Below are 19,803 nucleotides of genomic sequence, written 5' to 3' on the forward strand. Positions count from 1 at the left end.
ATTCAACTCCAAGGTTTTTGTTTAAAGATTTCCTATTAATCTAAATGCTATATAGAATTGCTATATTGTATATAGTGTTCTGTGCCTATGCCAGAGTAGGCACTTGCACAGTAGATCTACCACTGTGTAACCAATGTAACAGCATTGGTCACTTGGCAACCAGGGCGCTTTGCTTAGATTAAGCGAAAGTGCAGCATATCTATTCCGACTGGGACTCTGGTTTACATCCAGACATGCGCAATTGATGATTTCTGGATGCCAGTGACCGCAAGTATTCAAATACAGGATTGCATTCCCCCTATGTTAAATGTCTAACATTATTTATTAAAGCGTAACTAAACGTTCAATCAACTCTTTATTTTCTAGCAGCATGTGTAATATAAATATATTTTGTAATATACTTTATTAATGAATTTGGGCTCCTTTTTGTGTTATATGTGTTTTAAATGGCCACTCTGACACATTGTTGCTAGCAGAAATCCGTACACCGTTTGAATGTATCAGTGTACGGATTCTGCTGCCTAGGAGTACGGGTGGGTGGTGGCCCGGGTGGGTGGTGGCCCCATCCTGACGTCAGATGTGCACGCCCCCATCGTGACGTCAGGAAGCTCTCTGCCTCTATACACTACACAGTTCTCTAGCAGCAGAGCGCATGGAAGAGACTGTGTGCACTGGTCTCTGTGCCTGCATGATTTTTTCCCCTTCTTTTCGGCAAACTGTCAGGACACTAATCTGAGTTGCTAATTAGCATCAGATAAGACTAGGACTGCTCCGTCCCCGTGCCCCAAGCACCCTGTCCTCCTGTCTTATCTTCCCTGCACTTGCCAGGGAAAGTGAAAAGAAACTCTGATTGCTTTCTTCTGGAGTGTGCAGATATATTTACATCTCTGTATATAATGTGTTGTGCTGTGCATAGCTCAGTGCTCGCTCACAGTATTGTAATGATCACCTCAGAGTTCACTGCCCATGAAAGATACAGACAAATCATAACATCACACACAGTAAGACGCTCCCCTAGACACGCCCCTAGCAACTGCCAGAATCTGGACATGTGAGAAAATAGATGTGGACGGTTTCACAAGAAAAAAAGCTGCAAAAAAGGTACTTTGAAGTTAAAAAAATTGCTAAGAGTAATGTATTCACATAGAGTGACATAATAGCAGTTTAAATATTTATTTTTTTGCGAAAGTTTAGATACGCTTTAAATACTTACTTGACACACTGCCACCAATGTAATATTATGTTTACACATGACACACTGTCATCACCCGCTATAAAGCAACCCCCCAATAAAAAATAGAATAATTTTTTTTTTTTTAAAACTGCAAAATGATAGTTAACCTACATGGTGGCCTTTACTTGGTTGCTTGCTTCTGGCTCCGTTCCCTTATTCTGTCCCCGTTGTCCAGAATCCAAGATGTCCGCCGCTGTCTCAGACTTGCATATGGAGAGCGTTGTCTGCAAATATGGGCTCTTGACAGGGGTGCCGGCTGCAGCAACATCCTCACTGACAGTGGCGGGAACATCAGGAACCCGATTCCGGATTTAAGTATATAATCGTATGCTTGTAACGGTCTTACATGATATATAGTCTGTTTTTTTTACAGGTTTCCCTGTCTTGGATGTTGGATTGTCATTTACTTTTTAACAATAAAATGGTCAAAGAGTGGGGGAGTGTTTATTTCAATATTTCAGTGTTTATTTCAATAAAGTATTTATTTTTTACTGTATAACAGCGCTAATAATGGAGTTGTCTTTCTGGGCTTGGTGTCAGCCAGAACTGTGCTATGTCCAGAGCAAAGAGCCGCAGGATGCTTTCTTTTTATGATGGGAAGTGACCAATAGCCGTGAACATTTCCATTCTTATAATATCAGACTGCGGCTGTTGGTTTTCCTTGTCTGGCTATGGAAATAGGGGTGGAGCGTACATCTTTTTTTTTTTTATCATCATCATTTATTTATGGAAATTCTAAAAACAGGCATTCCACTATGCCATAATAAATAATAATAATAAAAACCTGTGAGGTCACAGCAGCTTACCTGACTAAATCCCACTAGTGATGTCACAGCAGCTTACAGATAAACATTTGTGATGCCAGAACTGTGTACCTGACTGAAACAAACTTGTGAAGATATAAGATCTCACTAAGGGTCAGCCACCAACAATCGAGGACACCTGTACAACAGTATGTGGGCTCTTTGATACAACTGCTAATTTGGTGACAGTGAGGTGCTAGCCATAGACTATCGCTCCCCAAAAAATCTGTAATTGTAAATCAGGTATAGGAAGGAGCATAACCTCATTTAGGTAATCTAATAGACATTAGGAAGTACTATTATTGTTTTGAAGGTAGCTGTGGGCCCCCTTGCCTGCAGGGCTTTTGAGCAGCTGCACATGTTTCTCATATGGTGCCCCTGGTGTGATCAAATAATATGGACACAATAATTTTCATTTTTAAACCAAAGCTAGTGATGCGAGCAGAATCTATTTTTTTCCCATAGTGTGTTCTGTAAATTTTACTAAGCAATGAAATTGTGTACCAGGGGTGAAGTAAGTTTCTGGAAATATGTACTGGAGGGCAGAGGTGTGATTTCACCCATAATCGGGCCATTGCTAAACTGGAAACTTTGACTTTCTTTGGACGTCTCAGGGGAATAATTTAGAAGATGCAATATATTTTAACATATGCAGAACATAGCAGGGAAGAAGTATCCAAGTTTGAAGTTCTCTGTATACTGTCTACATGGAGCTAGCAATGGTAAGATTGTTTTTTTGCTACTGAAGCACAAATAGTAAATAAGTCAAGACATGCCACATGTACAGCCAAGTAGGCAAGAAGGCCTTTAAGGGAAAATGGCTAGCTTCCTAATGTCTACTTGATTGCATGTGAGGCTCTACTAATCAGTTACATTGGTCACCGTTACTGGATGTTGATTCAGTAAAGAAATTAGTTACAGAGGCATGAGAGTATTGTTGAAGAGCATAGCGTCTACATACTGTTCTTGCATAGATACCTCTAATGTGGTTCCCATCCCCTGAATTCGAACAGCAATCTAAGTGCTCATGCTTCAAACATTGCTGATAGTCTATGTCCACAGCCAATATTCTGCAGCCAACTATAGGAATATGCATGCATAATGAAGCAGGAAAAATACTGTAAGGTTGATGGGCATAATGATAGACAACACCCACCTCCTATGTGCAATACATATTTTTAGAGAAATTAGTTTCCAATTAATGTTGACAGTAATATGTATGACACACATTCCTCAAGTACTAGCCAAGGTGCTGGCCCACAAAGTCCAATATTATTTCCCCCCAGCCTTTTTCCAATATAGGTATGGCAGTAAGAGCAGATGCAGAAAATGGGATTTCCTCTAGCAGAATCATTAGTAATTGTAGCTATATGGCTAATAGATATATCCATACTTTTCTATAATGGTAACTCCCAATTATATAAGTAAATGTTCACCAAGATGGAGGAGGGAGGAAATACAAATTATGTATAGGAAATAACATTATGCTGTAATATTTTCTGGAATGTTGACATTATGTGAACCTGGAAAGTTCTTTTCAGTTCCACATATGATTCAAGTTAAAGCCAAACATGACAGCAGAGTACTCCGTTATTTACTGTTTCTGACAGTAGATTTGGGTTACAGAAAATGCTTGCAATATTTGACATATGAAACTAACTACTTGTCTTTTCTTGGCAACACTTAATACATATGGATCTTATAAAAATCCTATAAAACAACAGAGTTTGCTAATGATATAAGAGGCTCGCTTTCATTTGGGGATATCTAAATTATGAAGGCGTCCGATATTTCCAAGTGTCTATTGTGCAGATATTTCTGTGTTTGCTATATACATAATTTCAAGACTTCCTAAACAATAACAGCAGCAGAATTAAAGGGGTTCTTATAGGTTTAACATTTTACGTTCATTGGAAGAAGCATCAAAAAGTAACCTTACAGTGTAGTTCATAGAATCAGCTGCACAGGCCAGTGTGTAAAATAATACATGCTGCCATGCACGGCTGGTACACAAGATCTTAATATTTAATATTCAGTGTAAGGTATACCAATGTTAAACCTGTAGAAAGAAGTGGCTTAGTCCAGTACGTAGATGGCTATGATAATCTATTTAGTCTGCAAAAGCAATGTGGGAGACTACTCTAACACAGTGTTGCCAGATAAATCTATATATGAATTATTGTGCACTTCAGGTGCATTGATCATAATACAAACAGGTTGCATTACTATGCAACACTCAATCTCTGTGTAGATAGCCACTCTGATAGCCATAATCTTATAGAAATAGGAACAAATAATCTAGCTCTTGATTTTTTTCACCATTCTGGGGTTGGGCTAGTTTAACCATTTCCCGCCGCCGATTTTCACTTTTGTTTATTCTTCCCCACCTTCCAAAAGCCATAACTCTTTTATTTTTCCATCAATATTGGCGTATGAGGGCTTGTTTTTTGCGGGACGAATTGTAGATTTTCACAGCACCATTTTTTGTACTATATAATGTAGTGGGAAAAAGAAAAAAAATATATGTGGGGTGGAATAAGAAAAAAACAGCGATTCCTCAACCTTTTGGGTGGTTTTGTTTTTACGGCGTTCACCATATGGTAAAAACGGCATGTTAACATTATTCTGCGGGTCAATACGATTACAGTGATACTAAAGGAAAAAACTGATTGTTAAAAATAAAATGAGTTTTGTCGCCACATTCTGATAGCCATAACGTTTTTATTTTCCTGTCGATTCAGCCGCGTGAGGGCTTATTTTTTGCGGGGCGAGCTGCAGTTTATATTGGTACCATTTTGGGGTACGTGAGACTTTTTGATCACTCTTTATTTCATTTTTTGTGGGGGAAGAAGGGACCAAAAAACAGCAATTCTGATGTTTTGAATTTTTTATTTTCTCACGGCGTTCACCGTGCGGACTAAATAATGATATATTGTAATAGTTTGGACTTTTACGGACGCGTCGATACCAGTTATGCTAGCTTTTTTATTTTTTTACATTGGGCTTGAGGGAAAATGGGAAAAGGTTTTTTTTTTTAGCTTTTAATTATTTTTTTTTTATTTGTTAAAAAAAACTTTATTTTACGTTTTTTTACTTCTTGTCTTGTCCCCCTAGGGGACTTTAACCAGTGATCGTTAGATCGCTTGCACGATATACTGCAATACTAATGTATTGCAGTATATCGCGTTTCTGATAGTCTCCTACGAGAGAGGCAGAGCTTCAAAGGAGTACAAAGATGGGGGACCTGGGGGACTTAGTCAGGCCCCCAGGCAGCCGTGCCAACCAACGGCTCCCCCCGATATTGCCGCGGGGGGGGGCGTTGGGACGTTACAGGGGGTCGCCTCCCTGTTTTTAGTAATTTAAATGGCGCGATCGCTATTGAAAGCGGCATTTAACGGGTTAAACAAGCGGGATCCCGCTCGTTACCCGGAAGTGTCGGCTGTAACACACAGCCGACACACTCGCTCTATGGAGCGGTCTCAGCCCGTGAGCCCGCTCCATATTCTCCCACCCGGCGTGCGCCGTATATATACGGCGGATGTCGGGAAGGGGTTGGACTTTGTTTTGGTGCCTTCTAAGGGTTTGTGGCGATTGGCAAAAAGGCTGTTTTTATTGGGTTTTTTTTAAACCAGAGTGTTTTTGCAATAGTTATGGTAACATCTCACAGGAATTTTGCATTGCTCAGGGACTTCCTTTGAATGAAACAACTTCCTCTCACCATATACGGATGTAGCCATCTTTATCTTGACTGATAACTTGCTTCAGCGTGATATCACACAACAAAAGCCATTGAAAAACTCAAGATAAAGGATCTTGCCACTGTGTATTTAATGCGTTAAAAGTCAAGATGAATATGACTACATCTGTACATGAAATGTTATCAGGGTTACCATCATTAGTATAAAATATTGTCCTTAGGCTAAGTTCACCCCATGTTTGCGCCATACGATTGACGTATACATTTGTATAACAAAAAACGTATGTTGTTAAAAGTTCTTCGCAGATGCATACAAACAAATATACTTTAACGCATTTTTATTTGTTTCTTTTTTTCTTCTGTAAAGTGTAGCAGCCTACACTACTAGGAAAAAAAAAAAGAAGAAGATTTACACTTGCCAAACATATGCCAAAAGGACAGTCTTTTGGCATATGACTACCACATACAAACTTATGGGTAATATACAGTATATGCCTGGATTCTTTTATTGCTTTAAAAAGGACTGTACTCCTGACATTGTGACCAAATGCAGTGTAAAACTAGCATTACATTGCCAATGCAGTGTTTCCATTACCCATACGACAAGGTTGAAAATTAAAAAATAGTCATGCAAAAATAGTTCAAAGTAGATGATCGCATTTGGTGAATAATTATAGGATTGTCACATTTTTTCCTTTGTACTAGATTTCATAAATATTTACAACCATGAGAAACTGCACAAGTGCAAGGAATTGTATTACATTGGTATTACAATAATTTCTGGAGTCACGGCAATGCTCTCTCTCGCTCTTTGATTCATTTGGTCTTCATCTTATGTTTGAAGTTACTGGCGCAGCATCAATCAGCATTGGGTAAAGAATGCTGAAGGATTAAGCCAGCTTGACTGTAACTGCTATACGCATAGATGATTCAACGTATCACATACACAATCATTAGATTCTGCTCACTTTAGGCTGTGTTATTATTATTCATCTCCAACATGTTTGGCTCACAATTATAACCCAATACAAACACAGAGACTGGTGAGAGGGAGTGAAATTTCCCTCACACATCATCATGAATCTTATTTCAAATAACATTCCAAATAACAAATAAGAGAATCTCTGAATTTACATGGGACTTTAAATCAGACTATTTTAGCATGTTAACAATTTGTTGCATCATGTCTTTAAAATTACGTTTCCATGTAGTGAGAGGCTTAGTGGAAAGTACAGTTAATGCAAAAGAATAAGTACATGTTTGCAGCCTATATTTTCATTGCTTCCATTCACCTAAAATAAAAAATTAAGACATTTTACAAATAGTCTTCAATTAAAAATTCCACCCATTTTGTGTATACAGCTCCTATGCAGACCCACAGTCCTATGAAAAAGTAACAATGCCTTAACAAAGACTATTGTATATTTCAGAATATGTGGATATATGAATATTTCATCTTTATTCAAACAGTAAATAAAGACAAAAATGCTATAACAAATTCATTAACAATACATTTAATAAACAAAAATATTCATAGATATGCCATTTCTTTCTGTGGGGATAAAAAAATAAATGGATTTCTGACATGCCACTATGACGTCAGAAGTTTTTAGGCAGTTTAGTTACCCTTTAAAAAGTTGCTTTATTTCTTATTTTAGAAGCATAGGAGCAAAAAATAAAAAAGTCATTTGAAAAAGTGCCTTTCAAGAGTCTGTTCTCAGTGAATGTCACTGTGTCTATTGTTGAGGAAACAAAGGAAATAGATTCAATTACAATAAAACTCCTCGTTTACATGTGTTCAAACAAAGACCAGTTGGATTGCCTGTCCTGAAGTTTGAACTAGTTTCCTGTCATTTTTTGCATTATTTGCACTGTTTAAAACTATATACCAATTCAAAAAGCATCAACGTTCACCAGCAATCCTGGTTAATACTGGATGTTTCTAGAGCTAAACAACTAGTGTAAAACAGCATACACTACAAGATTTCTCTGGCAAGCATAAATATGGATTACCTATAGAATTACTTGGATAATATGCCCAAATCTATAGGTGTTTATAAGCGTATGGCGCTGTCGTACATATTAGGTCATAAGACTTCAGCATTAAAGGGGTTATCCGAGGACCAAAAATTGCATTGCATTAATATTTTTATATGCGAAGAGGTTACTTACTAATTACTTTAATTTAAAATTCTGTACTAAATCTTGCAGTTCAAACCTCGTGAATTGTTCCTGGAAGTCCTGGAGCTTTTCTAATATCGATGACGCGCCGACACGGCCCCACTTGACTGAGGGCTTGCTTCCTGTGCTGTTCGTGTCGGCGTGTTATCAAGAACATGACCGCAAGGGGCAGTCACATTGAGCTAGCGCTTTGCTCGGGACTCCAGACCTGCTCCCGACATTTATATTTGGTCAGTGAATTCAGGGGTTTCCTATCGCTGGAGTTCCCGAGCACAGCTGATGCTTTGCCCGGGGACTCCAGCACTGCTGCCGACGTCACTGTCCATATATGGTCAGCGACTTCAGGGGTTTCCTATCGCTGGAGTTCCCGAGCAGAGCATCAGCTGATGCTCTGCTCGGAACTCAAGTGATAGGAAACCCCAGAATTCACTGACCAAATATGGATGTCGGGAGCAGGGCTGGAGTCCCGAGCAGAGCGCTAGCTGATGCTCTGCTCGGGGACTCCAGCTTTACGCAATGTGACTGCCTCTTGCGGTCATGTTCTTGATAACACACCAACATGGACAGCACAGGAAGAAAGCCCTCGGTCACGAGGGGCCATGTCATCATTATTAGAAAAGCTTGAGGACTTCCGGGAACAATTCACGAGGTTTGAACTGCACGATTTAATACAGAATTTTAAATGAAAGTACATTAGTAAGTTACTTCTTTTCACATAAATATTTTATTGCAGTGCAATTTTAGGTCCCAGATAACCCCTTTAAGTTTTGAAGCCCATGTAAAATGCAATTATTCATACATATCCAATACTAAATAAGTTACTTATAAAATACAATGTAAGCACTTGCTCCATTGTAAAAAAAAAAATGCAATCATGGAGCTGGACTGGAGAATAGGTGTGGGCTCGTTTATGACATGGCTGGGCAGGAAGGGGACAATTTGGTATGGGCGGTAGCTGTGTGGGAGGGTGGTATTATCACTGTTAGATAGTCTGATTTAGCTCTGGGGGGAGAAGATTAAGGGGTGGTTAAATAGAGAGACAGACAGGGCAGCCATTTTGTGTCTAGAAAAATGAAAGTCCTGCCTGCCTGTAATGGCAGGAAGGAGGTGAAGGGAGAGTGAGCCCTAATCTACCCACCGCCCTGTCCCTGCCTACTTGCAACGACCCGCCCTAGGCGACGAGGTACAACTGGGCGGCGGTCCCCACGCTGGCTAAGTGCACAGGAAGACAAACAGGGAACACGCAAGGGATGGGGCAGTAGCCACGGAACGCCACGAGGAAACGGGGCGGCGAACGAACAGTCAGGACCAGGACGAAGTGAGTACACCCGAGCAGGCACAGAGACAGAAGCAAGCCAGGGCAAGCAAGCAGGTCAAGCAGAACTGCAGCAAGGCAGAAGCACGGCAGAAGCAGGCTGGAGCAAGAAGAAAAGGCCAGGAATCCAAAAGAATTACAAGCACTGAGGGAGAGCACAGGGCAGGTAATAAAGGGCAGGGGGCGGAGCTAACTCCGAGAGACCAGGCCGCGATAGGCTCTCCCACTCCTGAGCCTGCCACCCTGGTTGGTGGGAGATGGTGTCAGTCGAGCAGGTCTGGCCTCAGGTGTGGGTTGATTAATCCCAGGAGTATAGCTAGATGAAGTACCTGGCAGATCCCTAACACTGCCCTTCCCTTAGTTGGTCTTTGTATTAGGGGTCACACATGTGAAATCCAGGTAGGAGGGACACACAAAATTATTTTCGATGTATAATGCTTCGTCCCTTGATTTGCGGAGCAGTCTTTAATTGTAACTGGGGGGCTGGTCCATCACAACAGTTCATTATTAATCCTTGGTCCGGTACGGATATAAAACTTATTGGCTTGTCTAAGGGGCAGACCCTGGGACGTGAGGTATAGTGATGATAATATGGCTGGTTGAATATTATACCCTAATTACACCACAGTAGCTGGTTAAGTGACTATCGGACGGGTTACTATATATGTATTATACTGTATATACACACACCAATCAGCCATAACATTAAAACCATTGACAGGTGAAGTGGATAACATTGATTATATACCGTCTCTAATTCTCTCCTCATTAGAAATGGCGCCACACTAACTGTTCCTGCCCTAACCACTCAGCTTCCCATATATCCCTTCCTGCTCTCCTTCCCCTAGCTGTCAGTAGCAGTTTCACCAATGTGGCAGCAGTTCCACCAAAGATAACAAGCAGCACAGACATGAGAGGGGAGGAGTGCCTGAAACACACAAACATGCGGAAACATTGCAGGCAGACCACACCAGGACAAAGTAAGTCACTACACACAAGTTGAAACATAACAAGGCATGTATTTAACAATTTAAAGGGGCTGTACTGCCGCCTACACTTACCCTGGATTTAACAAGTGCAGTCGTCTGCACTCCACGTTATTCTCTGGTTGGCATACCAGTTGTTCAGAGCTGCGCCATGGTTGCGAACACAGCTACCTCCCATCTTTGCAGCACCGGGACATTCTGTAGCCTTACTGATGGTTGCAGATCTGCTGAAGGTTGGTCTTGTCACTCGCGAGGCTACACAGTTGAGCCAATGCATAGACTCAGGGATTGGTGGCATGTGGTCATTAACCCCATGCTCTGTAACGCTTTCCACTCTCAATGGCTGTACTCAGGGCTAGTCACCTGTTGGTGGAGCTTGTCAGCCACTATGGGGTATTTGGCTCTCAAACACCCTGCATCTCTAGCTTCCTTCGGCAGAGAGGAAGTCAAAAGAGCAGCAGAAATTGCCAATTTGACAGGTCTTGGTGGGGCCCTGTAAGAGGGAGCAGATTTGCCCATATCAAACTCAACTGTCTGTCCACCAGAAAGGTGGACAAACAAATTGCTCTTGGTATCGTTCCACTGAATAAAACATTTCCTTTCCGTACGTTGAACCACCTCAGACTAGCCACGATTTAAGGGATTTCTTTTTTTTTTTTTTTCCGGAAAATGAAAAATACAAGATTTTTTGAAATGTTTTTGTGATTGTTTTAAATCTGATACTGTCCAGATTTTTAAAAAAATGGGATAGAATAATTAGAAACAGATGGCCCAAATGTAAAATACGTCTCCAGTTGGCAAATAATAGAATTTGCTGTCAGATGGACAGTCATTTGAGAGTTGTTTCGCATGCTACTTGAAGCCGTTGAAATATTTACACAGTTGGACAATCATATTATTCCAGGTCACTACAATATTTTATTACTGCAGAAAAGCCAAATCATTAGCGTTCGTGATTGGTCACTCATTTTCACTCCCCATTGCCATGTGGAAATAGTTCAAGGAATAATGCAATGTTTTTGTATCAAGGTTTCTATGGTTGTGTTACATAAGAATTTCCGTTAAATGTAAGGTGCCCTACGTGGCATGTGGAATTGTTTTAATTATTTCCTTGCTATATTGTTAGGATTATTCAAATGTGTTTTTACCAGAGGTGTAACCTCAAAATCCTGGGTCCCTCATTGAAACACACACACAATGATGACAATGAACAGGTATAAATCTTAAATGTCACTGAACCTAGATACAGCAGACAATACAATGATATCCAACTACAGGGAAAATAAATACAGGGATGCCAAGATTAATATATTAAACACAATTATGTAACCGTACAGTAATCTGAGAATAAAGGCAGTAATGTCACAAAACAAAAAAAATAAAATGGACATTTCCACAAAGGGATAATAAAGACATTACAGTACATGACACTACAGGTATAATAAACAAAATGATATCATAATACAGAGATAATTCATTATCTCTTCACAGGGATGGAAAAAGAAGTGCTGTCACAGGACAGGGGTAGTGCCCAAAGTAATGTGACAGCAAAAGAATACAAGTCATAGCAATGTCAAAGTGCAGAGACAAACACTGAAGTCACTGTAAAGGGTTATTGCACACAGTGATGTCACATTTCAATAATCACAGTAGGCCAAGAGTGTCATAATACAAGTATGATGCACAAAGAGGCATCACAAAACAGGAATTAACAAAAACAGTACAGTCACAGTACATGGATAATAAATAAACACATAGGAAAGTCTTTTTGCAAATAGTGATGCACAGTGACGTTATAGAGCAGCAGTAATTTTTAGAACATGAATGTCAAAGTCATGTCACAGTATACAGATAATAACACTGATATTCCCTCATGTGGCAGAGTGGCTGTTGAGCCTTCTCAGGCCCTAGGGACAAGGTGCGGGTTCAATCCTTGCACCCCGTACAGTTACACTCTTAGTGAGTAGTTACTCTGTGAGCATAATGCCATATTTATGAATTGTGTAAGCCATCTATTGCAGTAAAGTATGTGAATTTATATAGAGAGGCATTGGAACTATTAACAACATTCATTGTAAGATTATCTATTGATGATACAAGGGGTATGTCACACATTGATGTATTATCAACAATCTACTCAATATTCTAATGTTCAATCTATAAGTTTTACAAGCATGTTCACCTTTACAGCAGCCATACACAATGCCATTGCTTGTTGCGTCGTGCACAATTATCAACATCAGCCTGCTCAAGCCCATCCACACTTTCCTCTTTCTAGTGGTTTCACTAAAATAAACAGTCAACAGTGGCAGCAGACTGGAGGGAGCCAGAGAGGATGTGTCATTAGGCAACCTGTTGGAAGCAAAATTAGACATTAAAGAGAGGTCAAGAGACAGCCCTAACTATGGCGTGGAATTCTGTAATTGTAACGGTCAACTCTTTCACTAAGGAACATAATTAAAAATAAAGAATGATGCCTTGCTTAAATATGACGCTTTGTCATTATTCATGATAATTGTTTTACAGTTCTGCAGACTTTTTCCTACAATGTCGACACTGTCCCTCTAATATTGTAGCAAAAGCTCCATTAACAAAATGCAATTATTTTGCATTTGGTGAAATAACTCAATGTGTACATTTAGGTGTGTACATTTAGGTCTCTTACATTTTAACTTTTCCCAAAAAATGTTTTAGAGTATTCATTTTGCTAATTTAAAACTCCATGTCATCATTGAATGACGCAGTAGAAGACATCAGCTATAGACAGATGACTTAAAGCGGCTCTGTCACCAGATTATAAGTGCTCTATCTCCTACATAATCTGACCCGCGCTGTAATGTAGATAACAGCAGGGGTTTTTATTTTGAAAAACAATCATTTTTGAGTAAGTTATGAGCTAGTTTAGATTTATGCTAATGAGTTTCTCAATGGACAACTGGGCGTGTTTTTACTTTTTACCAACTGGTCTTTGTACAGAGGAGTGTATGAGGCTGACCAATCAGTGACTAATCAGTGTCCTACACTTCTCATTGTTCCAGCCCAGCATGATCCACAGCACAGTGTGATTGTGCAGTGAAAGAAGTAAACACGCCCAGTTGCTAAAATCACAATACACGCCCAGTTGGAAATAAGAGAAAACACGCCCAGTTGTCCATTAGAAAGGCTCATTTGCATAAATATAAAATTGCTCAGAACTTAGCCAAAAATGATCGTTTAAAAAAAAAAAAAAAACACGTTACTGTTATTGCAGCGCCGATCACATGCAATAGGAGATAGGGATTTGATAATCTGGTGACAGAGACTCTTTAAGGTGCCCATACACATTAGGGTATGTGCACACGGCTTATATAAGCCGTTAATCCCTGAAAAATCAGAAGCAGAACGCCTCCAGACACCTGCAGCGTTCTGTTCCGAAGGGCCGTTTTTTTCAAAACGGCCGCGTAAAAAAAACACCAGCGAAAAAGAAGTGCATGTCACTTCTTAAGACATTTTTGGAGCTGTTTTTCATAGACTATAGAAAAACAGCTCCAAAAACGGCCATAAAAAAACATCACGAAAAACGCGAGTTGCTTAAAAAACAGCTGAAAATCAGGAGCCGTTTTCCCTTGAAAACCGCTCTGTATTTTCAGACGTTTTTTGGTAAGCGTTTGCACATACCCTTAGATGAAATTCAGCAGAAACCGCCAACGATCTAATGTGTGTGGGGTCCCCTGATTCTCCCCAATAGGCAGATGTCAGAGGAAATAATGATTGGGTATTATGGACATCTATAGTTCCGATCCATTGTTCGTGCGGGAGATAAGCTGCTGCCAGAGGGGTCAGTTTATTCCTCTCAACCGATTAAAATAAACATCCGAGCCTCAGCCATTCGCCAACAGCTATCTAAAGTATATGGGCACCTTTATGCTAATCATGACATCCAAGCACAGATGTCCTTGCACAAAGCAAAGCAGTTCATTTATATACCTACAATCAATCTCCCATGATTACTTTGTTTATTATGGATGTGTTAGGGCCAGTTCACACAGAGTTTTTTTTGGCAAAAAAAGTATGAAAATTTACGTCTTGACATCAATGGGAGGCAGAGAAAGCGTATTTCGTTTTTTGTCCGTGGCGCTGAATGGCCGCAGGCGAAAAAAAGCTGAAAAAAACGCGGCAAACTGCGTGCAGGCGGCAGATCAAAAACGGCCTTAAAATTCCAGACGGAATTTTGAGGCAGAATTTTCTGCCTGCAAAAACCTCTGTGTGAACATAGCTTTAGGGTATGTGCACAAGATAACTGCATTTATGTCTGAAATTACAGAGCTGTTTTCAGGTGAAAACAGCTCCTGAATTTCAGACGTAATTGCTCGTACTCGCGTTTTGCGGGGCGTCCATTACGGACGTAATTTTGAGCTGTTCTTCATTGGATTCAATGAAAAACTGCTCCAATTACGTCCCAAGAAGTGTCCTGCACTTCTTTGACGATGCCGTTATTTTACGCGCCGTCTTTTGACAGCGACGCGTAAAATTACAGGTCGTCGGCACAGTACATCGGCAAACCCATTGAAATAAATGGGAGATGTTTGCCGACGTATTGGAGCCGTGTTTTCAGGCGTAATTCGAGGCGTAAAACGCCTCCATTACACCTGAAAATAGGTCGTGTGAACCCAGCCTTACTGTCAAGACTACAAGTGATATAAAAGTCAGGAGCAGAGGATGCAAAATAGCTCTCCTCTCCAGTGCCTCCTCTAGGTGATTATTCTGTAAGTCAATGACTGAGAACCTTGAAACATAACAGTATAGCGTGGGCTTCTGTGTGAGGCCCATGGAATAGCCGTCCTTGTTTCTGTATTTTCTTTTTTTTTAAGAGATCAAGCAAAAAAAATTTAATTGAAAAAAAATTACATTTAGTATGAAACAAGAATAACAAAGTTTAGGGTATGTGCACACGGTAGCAGGCTTTTACGTCTGAAAAGACAGACTGTTTTCAGGAGAAAACAGCTGCCTCGTTTCAGACGTAAATGCTGCTCATCGCATTTTGCTAGGCTTCTCTGACAGCCGTAAATTTTGAGCTGTGCTTCATTGAGTTCAATGAAGAACGGCTCAAATTACATCTGAAAGAAGTGTCCTGCACTTCTTTTGACGAGGCTGTATTTTTACGCGTCGTCCTTTGACAGCTGTCAAACGACGACGCGTAAATGACAGGTTGTCTGCACAGTACGTCGGCAAACCCATTCAAATGAATGGGCAGATGTTTGCCGACGTATTGTAGCCCTATTTTCAGACGTAAAACGAGGCATAATACGCCTCGTTTACGTCTGAAAATAGGTCGTGTGAACCCAGCCTTATTGTAATACAGCCTGAAAATGACTATCTGTAACGTTTCCAGTTTGAAAAGATAAGTCTAAGGCTGGGTTCACACGACCTATTTTCAGACGTAAACGAGGCATATTATGCCTCATTTTACGTCTGAAAATAGGGCTACAATACGTCGGCAAACATCTGCCCATTCATTTGAATGGGTTTGCCGACGTACTGTGCAGACAACCTGTCATTTACGCGTCGTCGTTTGACAGCTGTCAAAAGATGACGCGTAAAAATACAGCCTCGTCAAAAGAAGTGCAGGACACTTCTTTCAGACGTAATTTGAGCCGTACTTCATTGAACTCAATGAAGCACAGCTCAAAATTTACGGCTGTCAGAGAAGCCTTGCAAAATGCGAGGAGGAGCAATTACGGCTGAAACGAGGCAGCTATTTTCTCCTTGAAAACAGTCTGTCATTTCAGACGTAAAAGCCAGCTAGCGTGTGCACGTACCATTATGGTCAGTTTAATTCTACTTTCTTATTATAGTTTCACTGTATGGATTCGAAAAACCTTAAGATGTTGGCTAAAACGGGTCAGTTGGGACAAGCAAAGCTACTTTTTGTTTCCTTGTTAGAGTTTTTATTAAAAGAGTAAAAAAAAGCATGCGCTGCCATACTTTATTTTTCCATCGAGCTGTTTGAGGGCTTGTTTAATGCGGTATGAGTGGACTTCACCATTGATACCATTTTGGGGTACATATGAATTTCTGATCGCTATTTATTTTGTAAGGCAGAAAAAAAAGCCAGCCATTCTGGCATTGTTTTTTTATGGTGTTCACCGTGCGGGTCAAATAACGTGATAATTTTACATTTTAGGTCGTTACGGACCCGGCTATACCAATTATGTATACTTTTTTTGCTTTATATTTTTTGACAAAATAAAGCATTCACATTTTTCCGCCCAGTGACGTAGTATTGTGTCATGGGAACTAAGAAGTTCCCGCAAATTTACATAATATGTTAAGGCAATGGCACGGCACAGATACTGCGCCTGCACCAACACTTGTGGGTGTCAGCTGTATTATACAGCCAACACCTGACTCTAATGGCCAGGATCGGATATAATTCTGATCTTATGTTTAACCCCTTAGATGCCACGGTCAATGCCGGGGTATTCTAGTGGCTAACAGGGAGGGGGCTCCTTCTTTCCAGCAATCAACCGCTGCAACGTGATCTCAGGGGTTGATGATGGGTTGCAATGGCAGCCAGGGGCCTAACAATGGACCCAGGTCTGTTATTTTAGCACACCTATTTGGCCCTCCCAGAGGCAGGTTATGCTGACAGGCATATAATACACTGCAAAACTCCTCTTCTCACAAAAAAAAAAAAAGAGATCCCTAACAGTTCCATCAAGGTAAAAATAATACTTCGGGTATGTTCACACGGGCTATTTTTAGCCGTTTTTCGGGCCTAAATGCCCCGAAAAACAGCTAAAAATGCGAGGGCTTAACGCCTCCAAACATCTGCCCATTGATTTCAATGGGAAAAACGGCATTCCGTTCCCACAGGGCATTTTAAAAACGCCTCGCAAAAAGTGCATGTCACTTCCCGAGTCGTTTTTGGAGCAGTTTTTCATTGACTCAACAGAAAATTAGCTCCAAAAACGGACGTAAGAAACGTCACAAAAAACGCTAGTTCCCTTGAAAACAGCTCCGTATTTTCAACTGTTTTTTGTTCAGCGTGTGAACATACCCTTACAGATACAATTTGCAAATAGAGTACTACAATGTCAAAACTAAAATATAGCTTTTAATAATAATCCCCTAAAATATTAGACCAGAGTTAAATCCATATAGGAAAAATACAACCAAAACAAAAAGACGCAAACCAATAGGGGCATCGATGTGTTTCATGCAAACATTAGCATGTGTACTGAATGGCTTGTATTTTCGTTGCCAATAGGAACCCGGCAGAAACATGCAAATACCTTGTCCGTGCAAAAACAGGGCAAAGGAGAGCCGTGCACACACAAGCAGGACTGCGGATGGTCTATTGCATACAGACACTGGAAGCGTGTCCTCTGAGAAAATTTTGGACTGTTTCTATAGCACCGTTTGAGTGGTAAAGTCTATAAATTTTGTATGCAAATACCTATTCCAGCTTTATAAACCCTACATCAGGGGTAGGGATGCACGATGCATCGAAACTTCGATACTGTTTCGATACTCTGCATCTCCAAACGGTTCGATACAGTTTTTTCATGTATTTCGATACTGAGCTTTGCGGCAGCACAGCTGAACATTGTAACACATGAATGTATTGGAGCGGGGCTGCGGCTGTGTAATACAGCCACTGCCCCGCTCCAGAGTCCTGACAAGCGCGCGCTGTCAGGATGATGTGATGCGGCCAGCGCTGCACTTGTGAGCGCCGGCACTGCAAAACACCCCTATGTTCTGTCCTCAGTGACTGAACCACCGCTCATTAGTGCAGCGCCGGCCGCATCTCCTCATTCTGACCGCGCACGCACTTCCTGTCAGGAGCGGGGCAATGACTGTATTACACAGCCGGAGCCCCGCTGGCGGAGATCAGAGAGACCTCTCATCTCCGCCGCTATTCTCCTGAATGCTGCGATCAAAGCTGACCGAGCATTCAGGGGAAAATGAGAAGGGGGGATGCCCCTGGATCACGTCACAGGGAATTCCTGTGACGCGATTGAGGGCCATACCATATATGGACAGACAGCCCAGGGTCTATTGAAGGACCCCATGGCTGTCTTACCATATTTCCTGTTGTTAGGGCATACTTAGGTATGTCCTAACAACTGCCTCTACTATACGTACACAGGATAATGTACTGGCATATAGATATATGCCAGTACATTAAAGTTTAAAAATAAAGTAAAAACAAAGTATTATTAAATTTTAAAAAATACACATACACCTTTTTCACAATAAACATTAAAATAAGTCCCAATACATAAAATATACACATATTGGGTATTGGTGCGGCCGTAATAACCTGCATAACAATTTTTTTGCATCATTTATGAAGTGTACGCTGTAAAAAAATAAAATAAAAACTGCTTTCACTTATTAATGTAAGGCACGAGGTGTGATGATGAATTTAACCTCCATGTGCCTCTCATTAATAGTAATTAACCCCATCATGTACCTTACACATTATGACTGAGAAACATAATGGGGTTAATTACTATTAATGTGAGGCACAATTCATCATCACACCTCGTGCCTCACATCACAAAATGGAAGAACTTTTTTTTTTTTATCACTGTTGGCAAAGTATAATTTTGGTATCGAAATCGCAATACTACACACAGTATCGATATTGAAGTCCAAATTCTGGTATCGTGACATCCCTAATCAGGGGTATCATCCCATAAAGAGGAGGATCTACTACATCCAAATTAAATTGTGTATGTCAATCAATGAACAAATACATATGTTGTCAGTAGCAACCAATTGGTGTAATGAATGTACATGTTGAAGGAGAGGAAGGGTATGTACCCTATTTAACTCTAAGATAGCCCTGAAACATTCAATCCTCAGGACATGCAGAGTTATCACCCAAAAGGTGCAGCACCGCGCTGAAAAAATATATCCTTGCATAGACCCTGAGAAGCCCAAATATATAACATAGATCATAGAAGAAAGCTACCCAGCACTTGCCTAGTGCGTATCCCATAAGTACAGCTCATCAGGGAACAATTCGTAGGGGTCAGTGGCATATACAACAAATAGCAAATCAAAGTATAAACTGTGTCATAAATGTAACTACCAAGCAAAGAAGCGGAAGCAATTACTCAAAGAAGTGGATACTTATCTCCCTGTGCGGTTCATTGTGATACCACTAGACAGCATCGTCCTCTGTTACTGCTACCGATAGTAGCCTTATGACTTTTTTCCTGATACAGAGCTCCAAGTCCACTTCTTTTCTTCACACAACTATCATATATAATTATACATTTCTGTCTGTCGCCACTATAGGGAGCTCACTGCATAGGGATTTATACAGCTCTGATTAAAATCAATAATATTTAATACGCAGGAAACACCCCCAAGCAACTACAGATATTTTTTGGCCTTTACCACAATGTTTTGGACAAAACTGCTCACAAATGGGAGGTTTTCAGTGCCTTGGGCCCCTCCTAAGTTTACCTATAAAGAGAGACAGCAATGTCCATATGAATCTACTAACGGTGTACTAACTTTACAGGCAATCCGATCGGCCTGTAAAATGTTTACCATGTAATCTGGACTGTGAACCCATTATTAAAAGGATC

At 40.5% G+C, this 19,803-nt stretch overlaps 1 long non-coding RNA gene across 2 annotated transcripts; it reads left to right on the forward strand.

Moving 5' to 3' along the window:
* Positions 1–2,112: 2,112 nt before the first annotated feature.
* Positions 2,113–12,671, forward strand: LOC142747887 (uncharacterized). Of its 2 annotated transcripts, none has more exons than XR_012882080.1 (3): positions 2,113–2,186; positions 2,652–2,759; positions 12,495–12,671. It is a non-coding gene; the product is annotated as an uncharacterized LOC142747887 (long non-coding RNA). The 2 variants fall into 2 exon arrangements; XR_012882079.1 differs by lacking the exon at positions 12,495–12,671 and adding an exon at positions 6,107–6,361.
* Positions 12,672–19,803: the final 7,132 nt, after the last annotated feature.

Source organism: Rhinoderma darwinii, chromosome 3, assembly GCF_050947455.1.
Source record: "Rhinoderma darwinii isolate aRhiDar2 chromosome 3, aRhiDar2.hap1, whole genome shotgun sequence".
In the NCBI taxonomy this organism is placed as follows: Eukaryota; Metazoa; Chordata; class Amphibia; order Anura; family Rhinodermatidae; genus Rhinoderma; species Rhinoderma darwinii.